Here is a 19,525-nt window from a genome sequence, read left to right on the forward strand (position 1 = left end):
CTATGCTAGTAATTCTTTGTAAGAAATCTATATACAGTAATTAACTGCTGATAAAAAAAATGATGTCATCACGTTGGCATGTAATGACAATTTGTATGATCTCTGACTCCTCCCATCTGTGTCAGTGATGTCACTCTCAGATAGTTCCAGCATAACACACTTCTAAAATCTACAATCATTTCTGATACTTATTAATTACATACCACATCATGATGAAAACAGACTCTCCTGAAAATCAACCAATGACAACATCATAACACTATCTACAACCAAACACGTCTAACAGTATAGAAGAAAGGAAAAAGGCCTCAGGGATGCAAAGGCCACATACAGAAAAGAAAAGGTTACGATGTCCTAAAATGTCCTATAGTAAAGATGAAAAGGAAACGGTTACTAAGAAAAAAATTATATAATAAAATTATCTGCTGATAAAAATTATGTTATCACATTGGCGTGTGTGCAAGCCGTACTTAATGTTTCGCACACACCTTCTTATCCATAAAATAACTTGCACTATAAGCACCCCACGACATTGCCCCAATCGCACCTTAAACAAAAAACAAATAATTACACCAGCCCTACAGTGTGTAAAGCTTAGAACCCCAATCCAGACACCTGCAGTGACATGCACAGTGCATGACGCAGCCAGTATCCAATAAACAGTTGCAGTTGGGCCTGCAGAGGAGGAAGTATGGAAATCTGTACAAAAAGAGAGTGAGAGGGGACGGAAGAGCAAGAAACAGAGACGAGAGTGAGAGGAGGGGGGCAAGTAGGACAGAGGAGAAATGATTAGAGAGAGGAGTCAAGGGAGAGACAGTAACAGGAAATAAAGATATAGAGTAATACATTTTTTTTAAAAAGGATAGGAACATCAGAGGGAGAAAGAAAAATAGACATATGAGGGGGAGAGAAATGGAGTATGAGGTGGAGAGAGAGGAGGAGAAATCAGAGGGAGGAGGAAAGAGAAAACTGGCAGTGCCAAGGACAACAGTTAGCCCTTTAATATGACCCTTTCAACCTGTGCTAAACGTCTGACCTCCAGGGAGCTACTGAATGCCCTCTTTTTGTATGAGAAAATTGCCTTGTGTTTCCCCACTTTCAATTGCCTATCATTTTCTTTCATACAGGAAATAGTAAGCTATTTGCAAGCAAAACCTTTTCAAAGCATTGGCTGCATGTGAGAAAAGCCATCATACTGTACATTTTATCATCACTATGGTCACTATGATCACTTCCAAAACACTAAGCTACTGTATGCTGATAAGTGCTGGGTGCTGGGTTTCTTTCTGATGCACCTGGGTTATGGGGTGCAGTAATGGACAAGATAGGTATACTAAAATAGCAAAAAAAAAAATACAAAAAATGCACACAACATTGAAATAAAAAGTAGTTGAATAATACACTCTCCAAACCCTCATTTACCACTTTATGAGATATAAAATTATATTACTGTCATTCTTGATTGATCTGTTGTAGTACAATGTGAGATAAAATATTTTCTCTTTTCTGTTTTGATCCGTTGTACTCCAATGGGAAGTATTGCCTAATTATAAAAACTAAGCGCAAGGAATTCCCAAGACTTCTCTCATCAATTAAAAGTGACCAGTGTGGGAAACTACTTTTGATTGGCTGCTAGCTGAGGGTTGCCATCATTTTGGGGCAGCAAAGCTTTTCGATAAGCCTTTTTAAGCTCCTGAACTCAGCAAAACTTCACACCCAAAAGCTGTGCAGAAATTTTGGACATGAAAACATGAACAACCAAATATCCTGTTTAATATACTATTGACATTACATAGCGTGAATTATTTAATTGTTTTGCATCAATTAACACTTGGTTAAGTAGCAGAGTATTCTGTTCAGGTTGGTAAAGGTCATGTTGCAGGCAGCGCACCACAAGTCTCCAAGTTTTATCATGGGCTGAGTACGTGCATTTGTATTTTTTGTTTTATACTGTATACCTTTTCTTTTCTTATTTTTATATCTATTGTAGGGGGGAAAAATTCCTGGTTCACAGCTGTACAGTAAACAGCATACAGGTAAATTCATGCTCTTCTAATAAAGATACACTCTATCGCATGCCAAACCATCTTACTATAAATCTCTTATCTCCTCCAAAGCCATGTTATTTCCTTATCTAAACCACGTCACCCACTTTGCTACCAAAATCCAAGCCATCTACTGTATATGCCATCTCCTCCCAGTTTCCTTTTATCCCTCCACTTAACCACACTTGCCTTCCCCACCTGCAACCCCCCGCTCACCCACACAATTGCCCCCTTGACTTTATTCCTCCCACTTCCTCAGATCCCCCTCTTCTACTTCAAACACTCCCTTACCTCTTCATTCTTAAGAAACTCATTCTCAACTCAGACTCTCTCTCAAGCTACAACCATATCTCTCTCCTCCCCTTTGCCTTCAAACTCCTTAGAGATAATTCTCTACCCCCAACTTAAGACATTCTTATCTGCACACTTCTCAACCCTCTTCAGTCATATTTATGCCCTTTTCACTATACTGAAACTGCCCTCAATATGTTTACCAATGACCTTCTCTCTCCTCGGTCTCCTTGATATATATCTGCTACCTTTGACAACATCATTGTCCTCTGTGACTCTGTCCTCTCATGGTTATCCTTCTATCTATCCAACTGTGTCTTCTGAATATCTAACTCTAACTACCTTTAATCTCCCTCATTTCCTAAACCAGTGTGTGTGCTACACGGGCACATTTGAGACCCCTTCTCTACTGCAGGATAACATGAGGTTATATCAAGGTGGGAGAGAATGATAGAGTGAAGAAGAATTGTAGGATATGAACAGGAAATAACGGTGTCATGAAATGTGTGTAGGAGAAGAGGGAGAGCAACACTGTTGAAAGTAGCAGAGAAGGTAAGTTTGGAGAAATTACTTTTAGACCTTGATGTAAGTAGATCACTGACATCTGTGAGTGCAGTGTCAGTAGAATGTTTGGGGTGGAAGGCGGATTGCAGAGAGTAGAGAAGTGAGAGGAGAGAAAATGAGATAGGCAGCTGCTCAAGTTTTGAGGCAAAGGGGTGGAGAGAAGTTGGGGTTATTGCGTAGAGAGGCTGGGTTGTCACACCTCCATCCAGAGCCCTTAGATACAGATCCCAACACTTACTTATCCGGGAGCTGTCAGGTCTTCTCTGTGGTGTGCTTGGAACCAACCAGCTTCTAACCATTGCTGCCACTGTTGCTGGCTCTCTATCTCACCACTGGCTCTTGCATCCAGTGTCTGTGGCTGTTTCTGGCATCCTCCATGTAGGAATTCCTGCTAGTTCTGGACCAAGGATGCAGCTATCTTCCTTCAGATCAACTGACCACTGCACTACCAATGAGAACCTACAGTAGTTCCTGATTATCCAGAGGTCTCAGTCACTGCACAGCAAGCAGTCCCTATAAAGGCACTTTCTGAAGTGCTGGCAAACCGCCAGTGCAATGTCTCTCACAGCCTGCAGCAAGATAACAATTATGTCATCACATTGGTGCATGTGTGCATCTGTACTCCGGTATCCGGACTCCAGGGGGTATATTTACAAAGATTCGTGTTTTGGCCGTTTTGAAGGGTGTTTGAACTCGAATGGTATCGGGTGCATTTTACTGCAACTTTTTGAATCCTGATACGATCATTCACTAAGCTGCCGAGTTTTGCACATTCGTTTTTTTCCGATGTCGATGTGATTCGTAATATCAGGCAGTGTTTTACGGGAGTGATGAGTAAAAAAACACTGCCTGACAAAACACAAGGAATCCCGGCCGGATCTGTGAGATCCATGCAGGGCTTCATTGTGTACCTTAAAAAGTTGTTTAAAGTCTTAAAAAATCTGAAAAAAATTGCGTGGGGTCCCCCCTCCTAAGCACAACCAGCCTCGGGCTCTTTGAGCCGGTCCTGGTTGAAAAAATGTTGGGGGGAAAATGACAGGGGTTCCCCCATATTTAATCAACCAGCACCGGGCTCTGCGCCTGGTCCTGGTTCCAAAAATACGGGGGACAAAAAGCGTAGGGGTCCCACGTATTTTTGAAACCAGCACCGGGCTCCACTAGCCAGGTACATAATGCCACAGCCGGGGGACACTTTTATACTGGTCCCTGCGGCCCTGGCATTACATACCCAACTAGTCACCCCTGGCCGGGGTACCCTGGAGGAGTGGGAACCCCTTAAATCAAGGGGTCCCCCCCCTCCAGCCACCCAAGGGCCAGGGGTGAAGCCCGAGGCTGCCCCCCCCATCCAAGGGCGGCGGATGGGGGGGCTGATAGCCTTTTGTAAAAATGTGAATATTGTTTTTAGTAGCAGTACTACAAGTCCCAGCAAGTCTCCCCCGCAAGCTGGTACTTGGAGAACCACAAGTACCAGCATGCAGTGGAAAACCGGGGCCGCTGGTACCTGTAGTACTACTACTAAAAAAATACCCCCAAAAAAACAGGACACACACACCGTGAAAGTATAATTTTATTACATACATGCACACCTCCAAACATACATACTTACCTATGTTCACACGAGGCTCTGTCCTCTTGTCCCTGTAGAATCCTTGGGGTACCTGTGAAAAAAATTATACTCACATAATCCAGTGTAGAATCAGACCTTTGTATAATCCACGTACTTGGCAAAATAATAAAACGGAAACCCGACCACGCACTGAAAGGGCCCCCATGTTTACACATGGGACCCCTTTCCTAGACTGGAAGGACCTCCCCTGACTCCTGTCAAAGAGGGTCCCTTCAGCCAATCAGGGAGCGCCACGTCGTGGCACTCTCCTGATTGGCTGTGTGCTCCTGTAGTGTCTGTCAGGCTGCACACGGCAGAGATACAATGTAGCGCCTATGCGCTCCATTGTAGCCAATGGTGGGAACTTTGCGGTCAGCGGTGAGGTTATTTTCGGTCAACCGCTGACCGCAAAGTTCCCAGTATAAAAGTGTCCCCCGGCTGTGGCATTATGTACCTGGCTAGTGGAGCCCGGTGCTGGTTTCAAAAATACGTGGGACCCCTACGCTTTTTGTCCCCCGTATTTTTGGAACCAGGACCAGGCGCAGAGCCCGGTGCTGGTTGATTAAATATGGGGGAACTCCTGTCATTTTTTCCCCCATATTTTTTCAACCAGGACCGGCTCAAAGAGCCCGAGGCTGGTTATGCTTAGGAGGGGGGACCCCACGCAATTTTTTTTTTCAGTTTTTACACTAAACAGACCCTTTCCCATAGATAACCATGCACAGATCTCACTGATCCGTGCATGGTTATCCAAACTCGACTGGAAAAAGCAGGTCTATTTTTTTGCTGCTTTTTTTTTTTAATGAATCGGAAAAAAACAGACCCGCACTTGAGCACTCAGAAACTAACACCCAAATACGAATGAATAGTGAATGCCCGTATTGTATGAAATAACAGCCGCGTTTGACCGATGGTCTATTCATTCGTATTTCGGAACTTTGCAAATCAAACCATTACGAATAGTCCAAACACTGCCGAGATTGGTGCATAGTGAATTCCTGGATTGGGACTTAGAAAAAAAAACACAAATCGGACAAACTCGAAATCTTAGTAAATATTGGCCCAGGTCGACACACCTTAGGTCGCCGCCAATTGGTCGACACACCTTAGGTCGACATGGACAAAAGGTCGACAGGAACAAGGTCGACGTGGAAAAAGGTCGACGTGAGTTTTTCACAATTTTTTTCTTTTTTGGAACCTTTTCATACTTAACGATCCACGTGGACTACGATTGGAACGGTAATCTGTGCCGAGCGAAGCGGAGCGGAGCGAAGGCACCATGCCCGAAGCATGGCGAGCGAAGCGAGCCATGCGAGGGGCCGCGGTGCACTAATTGGGGTTCCCGGTCACTCTACGAAAAAAACGACACCAAAAAACCCATGAAAAACGCATGTCGACCTTTTTCCATGTCGACATTGTCCATGTCGACCTTTTTCCATGTCGACCTTTTGTCCATGTCGACCTAAGGCGTGTCAACCAATTGGCGTCGACCTAAGGTGTGTCGACCTTTTTGTTGTCGACCTGGAGTCCCAGACCCTGTCCTCCTAGGCGTTCATTCACTGAGTCTTCTTCTGCAGATACTTGTTCATGTCTCGTGACAAGAACCACTGGGCCCAGCCCAGTGTCCAGCACCACTGGTTCCAGACTGCTGTCCATCTCTCATATCACTGGTTCCAGCCCAGAATGCAGTACCACAGGTGTCAGCCTGGTGTCCAGCTCACCAACCACTGGTCCCAGCCCAGTGTCCAGTACCACCAGTCTCAACTCTGTGTCCTGCTCTCATCCCACTGCTCCCAGTCCATTGCCCAATTCCACTGGTTCCATTCCAGTGCCCATCACTAGGACCACTGGCACCAGTCCAGTGTCCAATTTCACTGGTACCAGTCCAGTGTTCAGCTCAAGTAATATAGTTTCAAGTCCACTCTCCAGCAGCTTTGGTATCAGTTCACAGTTCAGCATTTCAGATACTCTAGTCACCAATCCTAGTCTGGTATTTAGTACTTCTGGACCACATCCAGAATCCAGTTCTACAGACTACCATTCTGTTCACAGTACCACAGACTTTGATTGTGCTAAGTTTCACACATACCCTAGACTTGTATTCTACTGGTCTCAGACCATACACAGAGTCAAGCACTGCCAGTCATAACTGAGTTCTACATCAAGCATCTCTGGTCCTGTCCAGCTCACATGTTCCATGTTCTACAGATCTTTAGCATTCACCCATGCATTTCCTTTGAGCTTCCAGAGTATCTCCAGTATTCCAGTCCATGTGCAGGAACTTCATAAAACCATATAGCTTCCTGCACACAGCTTCTGCTCTTACTCCATCCCTAGACTTTTGTCTGGGAACACAAACTCACCCAGACTAGACATGGATCAAGGGATGGTTTCTTTAAGATTGGTGAGATTAGACTTTTTAATAGAAGGATGGAAATGTGCCAGAGTGTGGAGACAGGCCAAAGAGGTCAACTAGAGAGGAGCATCCAGTTCTGGAGAGGGGGCAGGGAAGTTGGAAGTGAATTGGGTGCAGGGGGCAGGTTGAAGGGTGAGATGATGAGTGCATAGACTTTACCTTCTGTTACTGGAGAGGAATTGAGGGTGGATTTTGGAGAGTAGGAGAAGGTCAGGGCCGGATTAAGGGTCACTTTGGCCTGGGGCTGAAAATCATCATGGAAAACACTATTCGGCCCTGATAAAAAAATAAGTGTGATTGCAAAACACTATATATATTCAATGGCAGAATAATATCAAGGCACGTTCCTAATATAAAGAAATCTTGTCACAATTTATTACATTTATAAATCTATAATGGAAATATATAGATAAAAATATTTTTGTAACAATAAAGTTAAATAACTTGTAGGATGTATGCTTGTAAAACTCAAAAAAAAATGTAATCCATCTATAAAAGCTACAAATGTTATAATGGAACAAGTGTCGGTAATATATTAGGAACAGCAGCATAGTCCCAGTTATAGTCCCAGTTGATATATTTCAAAATACGAATTTATATGAAGGATTTCAATTTACCGGAATGGCTTTGGCTGATAAGTTATTTATTTACCAAGAGTCCAGACATATAAGGTGGCTACCTTTCTAATAGGAGCGCTGCAGCTCTTTAAACACTCACCTGCTCAGTAGTGGGAATTATGAATGCACATCCCAAGTAGTCTGTGTAGGAAACACAATCAGTCCAAGAAATAGATGGACAAATAGATGGAAATATTTTGAATAGAGCATTGAACAAGGTCAGTCTCACTGACGAATTTTACCTCTGAAATGGACGCTATTCACATTTTGAAAAAGTCTAAATTTCAGAAGCAAAATGCATGGGGATACTTGGGCAAGGAAAGGTTTTGTAAGTGCTGGAGCAAATATGGGTGATTTCTGTTTAAGTCAGAATTAGGTCCAGTTAGGATTAAAAGTAGGTGTAGACTTCACATAAAGATAAATAAAAGGTGGGTTTGAGGATATGAAATGGAAGCTGCAGCTTGATGAAAATCAATTAGCAGAAGCTTTTGAAAACTAAGAAATAATTTATCGTTTATATTATCATTCATAATTTATCCCCTCAAAGCTCCTTGATTTTTCACATGTAATTTAGGTCAATCCTTTATACAAGAAAGCAAATTTATAATCTGAAATAAAGACATGAAAAATTAGATATGAGAAACATAAAATAAAGATAGTACTGATGTACCCTTACTACAGTTTTTAAGGTATAAAGTAAATTAGGCTCAACAACATGGCCGGATTATAGGATGGGCGACAGGGGCGGTCCCCACACACTGTCCCCAGGTCTCTCCTATCAGAGTTACACGCTGCTGTGTGCTGGTATGGGGCGAGAGGCAGCTACAGAAGCAATGTCCTCTCCCTCCCTGTCTCCCTGCATATAGCTAAACAGCACTGTATAAATATACATAATCTATTTCTATACATACATATATAACAGAGGTGGCCAAAAGGTACTGTAGATTGCGCTCTACCAGTAACTCACGGAGCATCCGCCGACAGATCGCTACAGACTTAACAGAAAACAACTGTAAGGAGCATGCCGAAGCTGCTTCTCTTCACAGTTACCAGGGATGCAGTGTGCGGGTGACGTCATTACGTCACCCGCGTTGTGAGGAGCCTTGGCGCTAGTTGAATCCAGTTAGATCCAGCCGGCGGTGGCAACGACAGGGGAAGCAACCAGCAGGAGGCCATGCAGTGTAAAAGCAGGAGCGCGACTGCGGGGAGAGGGAGGACTGAATCTAGTCAGCATGACAACTTGTCAGGTAAGTTATGTAAAAGGGGGGTTCCTTCACAAGGGGAGGGACGATCTGCAAAGGGGGGAATCTGCAATGAGCGTGGTATCTTCACAAAGGGTTTTTTTTACACAAGGGGGGATCTGCAAAGGGTGGAGGATCTGAACAGAGAGGATTATTGTACAGGGGGCTATTATGCAGGGGACTGTAAGGGGATTATCTGCAAAGGGGGTTTTCACAGAGTAGGGCATTGTACAGGGGGATATTATTCAGGGGAGTGGAAGGGGGGTATCTGCACAAGGGGGGATCTGCAAAGGGGGCTTATATGATGTAATTCTTAATGCTATTTTTAAATGTGCGCATTATTATTGGTGATGTAATTTGATGGCATCATTATTAATGTTATTTTTAAATGTGAGTGCCATTATTGGTGTTATTTGACACCGGTAGATCACCAGTAAGTAAGTGAACAAAAAGTAGGTCCCAGGTCCAAAAGTCCGGCCACCCCTGATATACCGTATATATATATTACTGTATCTGTACTATTTGATTGGGGGCCCCACGTATTTGTTGCCTGGGTTCCCCACAGACCTTTATATGGCCCTGTCAAACAAGTAGAGTTTTCCACAGTGCACACAGATGTGGGTCTTCAGTGACGGGTATGGGTCATTGGGGTGACTCAACTTAGGTCGACAGTCATTAGGTCGACCACTGAAGGTCGACATGAGCATTAGGTCAACATGTACTAGGTCGACAGGTGGAAAGGTCGACATGAGGTTTTTTTTTCTTCTTTTTTTTTGTTTTTTTTTATTCGTAAAGTGATGGGGAACCCTAATTAGTGCACCGTGTCCCCTCGCATGGCTAGCTTCGCTCACCATGCTTCGGGCAAGGTGCCTCACTCCACTACCGCTGCGCTCGGCATAGGTTACCGTTCCCAATTGTAGTCCATGTGGATCGTAAAGTATGAAAAAGTTCAAAAAGTGAACAACTCATGTCAGCCTTTTGACCTGTCGACCTAGTACACGTCGACCTAATGCACATGTCGACCTTCAGTGATCGACCTAATGACTGTCGACATAAGTTGTGTCAACCTAGCGACTGTATCCCCTCAGTGACACATAAGGTCTGCAACAAGGCATGTCAAATAAGGACATACACTTTCTGGAACGCTAAATGCTCTGTGCCTCTGCATATTTTTCAGTTTGTAAATAACCTTTACCCTTACCTGCAGTAGTTGTCGCAAGTTTTAAAAAAAAAAGATTGCTTTGCTTAGTTTCATTCATCGTTAATGAGCCTAATGAGCCTAATTATCATTAGACCCTTGATTATGCCATAAGCCTGATTGTTATAAAGATGCTTTTCACAGCAATAAAATATTCATTGATAATAAACTTACTCTAGAAGCTGCAGAGCAATCCTCAGCTGCCCAAGTGAAGCTGTCCCTGAGTGGAGCGATAATGTTATCGTAGAAATCAATGTCATTCCATAATTACTTCATTATCGCCTGGTGATAGTCTGCAATGTATGCGTCTACTGTAATGTCTAACTTACTCATTCTCTTATAGCTATAGATACCTAAGACATATTGTACTGTACATTGACATACTGTACATGTCTATCATTTTGCTTCTAACATATAGCGTTACCTTGTGACTGGTACATTATGGTCTAGGCACACTGTACATAGTTAAACATTACAGGAGATATAGATGACAAAAGACACGTACAGTAATTTATACAATAAATTCCTTCTTGTAAAATAATCTATAGTGCTCTGTTCTGAAACTAAAATGTTTGCTTGTGATTTTTATCTAACCATGCAAATAAAATGGTATTTACCAATGCCGCAAATTACCCTGTTATTATCTCCACAATCACACAATGTTCCACTTCCATCTTGCTGTACACACACAATGACAAGCGAAGGGAAACGTGGAAATGCCAAAAGTTATACCCAATTTATATATTTAGCTTTACCACAATGTTTTTTATTTTCCTGGCAATGTCATTGTAAGAAAGAGACAAACATTCTAGAATTGTTCTTTCTCACTAGGAAAACTCCTGCTAACTTATAACAAATGCACAAAGGATGAGAAACACATATACATATACATCGGAATATCTGCCAAGGTGAAACACACCCTTTCTTAATGCCTTTACCTTGTGCAATATTTTGGAACATTCAATCATTTGAGGCAGGTAAGAACAATAATGTAGTTAATGATTTTGAAAAACATATAAATCCACCAAGTTTAAGCTTTTTAAATGCTGAATATTTTGAACCCCAAGGAAATTCCCTGCACACCATTAATTCTAAATTTTGTTAATTGATAAAAATAAGTTATTAACACTTTTCAGGGTATCCGGTTGATAGATAGACAGTGTCTAGTTAGACAGTCAATAGACAGACACCATATGTTAGACAAACATTAGGTCGACAAGGTCAAAAGGTCGACATGAAAAAGGTAGACAGTACAAAAGGTCGACAGGGTCAAAAGGTCGACATGAAAATGGTCGACATAAAAAAGATAGACAAATGTTCTTTTTAAAATGTAACATGTTTTTGGACTACAGATGGGTCCACATTTATCTTGGCCTTTAATAGGATTAACTGAGACAGGGCAATCGGACTTAATCCCCTGCTGTAATGCCTTAATCCCCTGCTATATTGTTCTCTGTATTGTATTGCAGCTGAGAACAATAGATGAAGGGTTTATGTAAATAAACCATGGTGTGCCTAGGCGCAGTAAAGAGGCCAAGATAACCATTGGTCTATCTGTATTTCATACCTTCTCTATCCATGTAGGCATAGAGCTGGTTATAAACCTTGTGGCGAGCCACCATTCCCGAAGCGAGTCCCGTGATGGTACGCCTTTCTACAATTGGGGGTCCCAGATGCCAAAACTTTCCACACAAACCACAAAAATGCAAAAAACACGGTGTCTACCTTTTTATGTCGACCTTTTGACCCTGTCGACCTAATGTCTGTCTAACATATGTTGTCTATTTATTGACTGTCTAACTAGACTGTCTAACACTGTCTATCTATCAACTCACACCCTTTTTCAGCATTTTTTTCCACACCTGCCTAAAACGTTAGTGGTCAGGAGAAGGTTCTACATATAATAAATACTTAAACAAACATAATAGGTACTGCACTTTCTAAGCGAACATTCTCCCACCTCATGGTAAGGCCCCTGTTTTTTCTTCTGGGTATCTACTCTCTGGTCAAGTGCACTGATTGAGGACTCAGAGCCATACACACAAAAAAAGCTGCTACCACTAGGCGTGTGCAGCTTTTCTGCTCTGTCCCTTAAAACTGCATGATGTGGCGGCAGATCTAATAATCATATTATATACCTTTGCTATTGTTGCCATAATTTGAGCCACTTGCCAAGAACAGCGGGGTCCCGGGCAACCAGAACCCCAATTGCAATTGGCCTATGGCTTGCACGCCTTTCGCACAAAGCCTTTCTACCAGGGTTTGTGCCGGGGCTTGGAGCATACAGTAACAAGGGTCTCGGCTATGGGGGTCATTCCGACCCGATGGCAGCGTGCTTTTATTCGCACAGCTGCGACCGGGTCACTACTGCGCACGTGCGGGGGCCCTAATGGGGGCACTAATGCGCACGCGTGTCGTTACTTGGTGACAGCCATTGCCGGGCAACGACGCTGACAGCGATCGCAAGAAGATTGACTGCAGGAAGGCGTTCCGGGGAGTCAACTGACCGTTGGAGACCGCTTTTGGGGAGTAGTAAGAAAAACGCAGGCGTGTCCAGGCGAATAGAGGGCAGATGTCTGACATCAAAGCCGAGCCCATCGTCGCTGGATCCGTTGCACAGGGTAAGTATGTCCAGGGCTGGTCTTGTTTTGAAGGAAACTTTTTTAGCATAGCAGGGCTGCACAAGCGATCGCAGCGCTGCTATGCTAAAATACATTCCCTCATAGGTGGAGATTAGTTGATCGCACCAGCAGCAAAAAGTTGCTTGGTGCGATCAACTCGGAATGAGGGCCTATGTCTGAACAGTCCCGACACAGGTTGGGTGTCCCAGGTCAGGTTATTCCTAGGACAGACCCAACTCACCTGTGTTCTCACAGGCTTTGAAAAACAAAAGGATATTTCCCACGCACTCTGAGGGCTGTTAGTAACAAGAACTGTACACTATATAATAATAGAAAATTTAGAGTTCTTAGTTACATATATTTTGCAAAAAATATGATAAGCCTCCAGGCCACTTCACGGCAGCTCTATTGCTGGAGGTCCCTAATACTAAGTATAAGTCAAGGGCGTGGACCCCACACAGTCGGCTCAGGCTGTGTGTGGGATTGTGGAGTGGTACCCCCCAGGTCTGGTGTGACTGGGCTACCTTGGGGTAGCACACCATAATATTTATTTAGCACTTGTGTAACAATCTTATTTTTCCACTAATACAGGTTGAGTCTCCCTTATCCAAAATGCTTGGGACCCGAGGTATTTTGGATATCGGATTTTTCCGTATTTTGGAATAATTGCATACCATAATGAGATATCATGGTGATGGGACCTAAATCTAAGCACAGAATACATTTATGTTACATATACACCATATACACACAGCCTGAAGGTAATTTTAGCCAATATTTTTTATAACTTTGTGTATTAAACAAAGTTTGTGTACATTGAGTCATCAAAAAACAAAGGTTTCACTATCTCACTCTCACTCAAAAAAGTCTGTATTTCGGAATATTTGTTCAGGTGGTACATCAACAGCAACATGGAAAATGATAAAAGAGTATGCAATACACAGTTGCAGTGGGTACAACAGAGATGCAGATGGTACTGGGTATGGTAATATAGGTATACGTCTGGATAGACTTAGGAGATGGAATGTCCTTGTCCTATACCCAGTTGCAGAATGGTGTAGAAAGGACAGAAACTGACCAGCAGATGGTTCCCTGGAAGCTGGTCTGTATTTCAGGAGAGATGAGTTAGTTGCTGGTAAATAACTGGATGCACAGAAGATGCTAGAGATAGCCGGATTTGAGAAGACGGTGACAGAGCACCGATAACGGCTGGTATTCGATGGCAGAGCACCGATGGTTGTTGAGATTCGATGGTGGAGCACCAATGATATTGGAAGACAGAACACTGCTGGAAGCACACTGCTGGAAGCCGGTGTTTGGGCACTGCCAATTGCAGCGGACAGTGTAAGGACACTGTGGAGTCAGACTGCACCACTAGATGTTGAACTGGTGAGGGTCTCTAGTGGAGTTTAGAAGCAGGAGCTGGAATACCTGGAATAGCAAACAACCACAAGCAAGGAGACTGGTAACACTGGGTTGACAACTGAAGCACTGACAACTTCCTGGTTTGGGAACAGCACCTTTATACCTGCAGCAGTGCAGGGATTGGATGGTCAATCAGGCAGAGTTCAGCTGTGCTGTGGATTGGTAAGATAGTGTCATGTGACTAGAACCAACATTATTATTATTATTATTACATTTTATTTGTAGGGCGCCACAAGTGTTACGCAGCGCCATACAAAGGACAGTACAGGGAGACAAAACTTAGCATAACAGTAATTAAATAACAAAAATGGAGTACAGGTAACAAAGAGCACCACAATTCTCAAAACATAGGCCCTCATTCCGAGTTGTTCGCTCACTAGCTGCTTTTAGCAGCATTGCACACGCTAAGCCGCCGCCCTCTGGGAGTGTATCTTAGCATAGCAGAATTGCGAACGAAAGATTAGCAGAATTGCGAATAGAAAATTCTTAGCAGTTTCTGAGTAGCTCGAGACTTACTCCTACATTGCGATCAGTTCAGTCAGTTTCGTTCCTGGTTTGACGTCACAAACACACCCAGCGTTCAGCCAGACACTCCCCCGTTTCTCCAGCCACTCCCGCGTTTTTCTGCACACTCCCAGAAAACAGTTAGTTTCCGCCCAGAAACATCCACTTCCTGTCAATCACTCACCGATCAGCAGAACGATGAAAAAACTTTGTTACGCCGTGAGTAAAATACCTAACTTTTGTGTAAAATAACTAAGCGCATGCGCTATGCGAACCTTGCGCATGCGCAGTAAGCAACTAATCGCAGTATAGCGAAAATCGTCAACGAGCGAACAACTCGGAATGACCCCCATAATACAGCTTAGATGTAAGTAGCAAGGGAGTAATCATTGTGCTACTTGGGGCTGGCGGCCATAGATAGTGAGGAGCCTTTACCAGTAGGAGAAAAAGCAGGTAAAGATGGTCGCTTACTGAAATATGTCGAGAAGAGGGCTTAGACAACAATAGGAAAGAGGGCCCTGCTCTGAAGAGCTAACAATCTAGTGGGGAGGGGTGACAGACAGATAACATGAGGTGCAAGCAAGCAGGAGGAAGCCTGGTGGCAGTATGCAAGCAAAGCAGAGATGTTCAAGGCGTGGGGCAGGGGGATGGAGGAGCAGCCTAAGGACTAGGTTATGCATTGGAGGGGTATGCTTTGATAAATAGGTGGGTTTTCAGTGCCCGTTTGAAGCTTGCAAGGTCGGGGAGAGTCTAATGGAGAGAGGGAGCGCATTCCACTGAAGGGGTGCAGCATGGGCAAAATCCTGAACTCGTGCATGGGAAGCAGTGACCAAGGCAGAGGAGAGGCGATGGTCATCAGCCGACCATAGTGGGCGGGAGGGAGTATGAAGGGAGAGGAGGTTGGAGATGTAGGGAGCAGTGGAATTAGAGATGGCCTTGTATGTGAGGGTGAGGAGTTTGAAGAGGATTCTGCAGGGGAATGGGAGCCAGTGTAGATTTTGTCGAAGAGGAGTGGCAGAAGTGGAGCGGTGGGAGAGGAAGATGAGCCTAGCTGCGGAGTTGAGGACAGATTGGAGGGGTGCGAGGTGGGAGCAAGTGAGGCCAGTGAGGAGAACATTGCAGTAGTCGAGTTGTGAGATGACCAGTGAGTGGATAAGTTTAGTTGCACTCTGGGAGGGAAATGGCCTGATGCGAGCAATGTTGGGTAGCTGGAACCGACAAGATTGCGCCAGAGCTTGGATGTAGGGTGCAAAGGAGAGGGAGGAGTCAAAAGTGACGCCCAGGCAGCGGGGTTGGGGAACGGGGGAGATGATAGTGTTGTCAACAGTGATAGAGATATTTGTAGGGGGTGTTGCTCTGGCTGGGGGAAAGATAATGAGTTCAGTTTTGTCCTTGTTGAGCTTCAGAGAGCGCTCAGACATCCAGGAGGAAATGGCAGAGAGGCAGCTGGAGACCTGAGAGAGGACAGAGGGGGACAGATCAGGAGAGGAGAGGTAGAGTTGTATGTCATCAGCATAGAGGTGGTATTGAAGGCCAAAGGAGTTAATGAGCGCACCCAGGGAAGAGGTGTACAGGGAGAACAGAAGGGCACCTAGGACAGAACCCTGAGGGACACCAACAGGAAGGATGGAAGGGTGTGAGGTGGTTCCGGAGGCAGACACAGAGAAGGAACGGTTAGTGAGGTATGAGGTAAACCAGTTAAGGACGGTGCTAGAGAGGCCAACATTTTGGAGTGTGCAGAGGAGGAGAGGGTGATCCACAGTGTCAAAGGCAGCAGAGAGGTCCAGAAGGATGAGCAAAGAGAAGTGGCCCTTGGATTTGGCCGAAAGCAGGTAACTGGTGACTTTCACCAGGGCAGTCTCGGTGGAGTGGAGTGGGCGAAAGCCAGATTGTAGTGGGTCAAGGATGGAGTGGTCAGAGAGGTAGCTTGTGAGGCGGCTGTAGACCAGTCGTTCAAGTAGTTTGGAGGCGAAGGGGAGAAAAGAGATGGGGAGGTAGCTAGTGAGTGATGAAGGGTCGAGGTTGTTTTTTTTGAGAATGGGGACACCAGACCATGTTTGAATGGTGAGGGAAAGATGCCAGTAGAGAGAGATAGGTTAAAGAAGTGAGCAAGGTGGGAGCAGGCAGTGGGGGGGAGGGAGCGGAGAAGAAGGGAGGGGAGGGGGTCCAAGGGGCAGGTTGAGGGGGGGAGGATAGGATGAGGGAGTGGACTTCCTTGTCTGAGGTGGGACGGAAGCAGGACAGGGTGGGATGGATGGAGGGGAGGGATGGATGGAGGGAAGGGATGGTGGGGGCAGGGGGGCAGCAGATGGGGTGACGGAAGGAGATGTAATTTTGAATATCCTCAATTTTGGAGATGAAGAAGGAGGCAAAGTCAGTGGCAGTGGACTGGAGGACTGAGAAGAGATGAATGCTTCGAAAAAGGATTGCTTGGCGAGAGAAAGAGCAGAGCTATAGGAGGAGAGGATAAACTTGAAATGGAGGAAGTCTGCCAGAGAGTGGGATCTCCTCCAGTAGCGTTCTGTGGAACGTGAGCATTTTTGTAGGAATCGTGTACGTTTGGTGTGCAAGGGTTGGGGTTTAGAGCGGCGGAGGGGGACAGAGGAGAGGGGGGCCACAGAGTCGAGAGCAGCAGTAAGGGAAGAGTTATAGAAGGCGGCTGCCTGGTTGGGACAAGTCATAGTGGAAAGAGGAGAGAGGAAGGTCTCGAGGGAGGACAGGATAGCGGGGTTGAGAACCCGAGATTGCGTCTGGTGATGGTATGTCTGGGCGTGGAGTGGAGAGGGGAAGATGAGAGGGTGAAAGAAAGCAAATGGTGGTCAGAGAGAAGGAAGGGAGAGTTAGAGACATCAGAGAGATCACATCGGTGGGTGAAGACAAGGTCGAGGGAGTGGGCGAGATTGTGAGTAGGGGCAGAGGACCATTGAGAATGTAAAAAGGAGGTGGAAAGGGCAAGAAGATTAGAGGAAGCTTCATTAGTGATGTTGATAGGGATGTTAAAGTCACTGAGGATGATAGAGGGGAGGTCGGAGGAGAGAAAGTGGGGAAGCCAGGCAGCAAAGTTGTCAAGGAAAGGTGAACAGCGGCCAGGGGGGGCGGTAGATCACTGCCACATGGAGGTGAATGGGGTAGAAGAGGCAGATAGTGTGGACCTCAAAGGTGGAGAAGGTGAGGGAGGGCTCAGGTGGGATGACACGAAAGGTGCAGTTTGGGGAGAGAAGGATGCCCACGCCTCCACCCTGGCGACCATCAGGTCTGACTGTGTGGGTGAAGGAGAGGCCTCCGTAGGAGAGGGCAGCAGGGGAGGTGGTGTCAGAGGAGGAGAGCCAGGTTTCAGTGATGGCGAGAAGGTTAAAAGAATGGGAGATGAAGAGGTCGTGGATAGCTGGCAACTTGTTGCCGATTGATCTAGCATTCCAGAGTGCACGGAAGAAGGTAATGGGAGGGGACCTGGGAGAAAGGGATCAGGTTTGCTGTGTTCTGAATGCATGTGGGTAGGCTGGAAATTTGGGTGGGGGGTGACCTAGCAGTGAGGATTGGTAAGGGACAGGTTCGAGGAGCCATAATTCCAGTACAGTAGTGCTGCGCCCATACTAGCATTTGGAGGGAAATCTAGCTTGTTGCACCATGTGAGGATTTACAGCAATGGCGGCAGCGGCCACGGCGGAAAACGGATGCCAATTTGCGCACTTGATTCACAGAGCTGGCGGCAGAGTCCGCAGCGGGCGGAGAACGCCATGCAGACTTGTCTGTACATTTGAACTATGGATGGCGGCAGAGGCTGCAGCGGACAGGAGACATTATGCAGACCCATCTGAGTACTGGAAGTGCAGCAATGGCGGCGGAGGCCGCGGAGAGCTAGAACCGCCATTCTAACGACATGAGCTCCTTGTGACAGTGTCTGCGGACTGGCAGAGAAGAGATGTGAAGTGAGGACGCCAGCAGCATGCCTAAGACCCAGCCCTGGAATGCTGTGCCAGCCTCAGGAGACACCTGAAAGGTAGATAATGGCGTTCAATAACTCGGATCGTGACAGCAGCCCCCCCCCCCTTTAGGAATGGCACCAGGACACTTCTTAGGCTTCTGAGGAAATCTGGAGTGGAAATTCCGGACCAATGTAGGAGCATGAATATCTGAGGCATTGGTCCAGGAGCGTTCCTCAGGGCCATAGCCCTTCCAATCAATCAGGTATTGAAGTTGACCATAACAGAAGTGTGAATCCAGAATCTTGGCGACTTCATACGCAACACCACGTTGAGTCTGGACTTTGGGAGCCGAGGGATGCGCTGAATAGAACCGATTCAGGATCAGCGGTTTCAGAAGGGAGACGTGAAACGTCCTGGGAATTTTCAAAAATGGAGGTAGCTGAAGTTTGTAAGCCACTGGGTTGATGACTTGTTCAATTCGAAAGGACCGATATACCGAGGAGCAAATTTCATGCTTGGAACTCTCAGTCTCAAATTCTTCGTAGATAGCCAAACACGATCACCCACTTTGAGGGCAGGAATTGCCCTACGCTTCTTATCTGCAAACTTCTTGTATCTAAAAGATGCCTTGAGTAGAGCTGCTCGGACGTTCTTCCAGTTATTTGAAAACTGACGTAGAGTGATATCAGCTGCAGGCAATGAAGTTGCTGGAAGCGGTTGAAGTTCTGGAACTTTAGGGTGAAATCCATAGTTGGTGAAGAATGGTGTGGAAGAAGATGAAGAATGATATTGATTGTTATGGCAGAACTCGGCCCAGGGAAGGAGTTGAACCCAGTCATCTTGGGAAGAGGATACGTAAATGCAGAGGATGGCCTCCAAGTCCTGATTCACCCTCTCAGTTTGACCATTTGTCTGGGGTGATAAGCTGTGGAGAATTTCAACTTGACTTGGAGGGCCAAACACAAACTTCGCCAGAACTTGGCTACGAACTGTACTCCTCTGTCAGAGATTATCTCCTTGGGGAGACCATGTAGTCTGAAAATCTGCTGGATGAAGACTTGAGCCAACTTG

Source organism: Pseudophryne corroboree, chromosome 1 (assembly GCF_028390025.1).
Source record: "Pseudophryne corroboree isolate aPseCor3 chromosome 1, aPseCor3.hap2, whole genome shotgun sequence".
NCBI lineage: Eukaryota > Metazoa > Chordata > Amphibia > Anura > Myobatrachidae > Pseudophryne > Pseudophryne corroboree.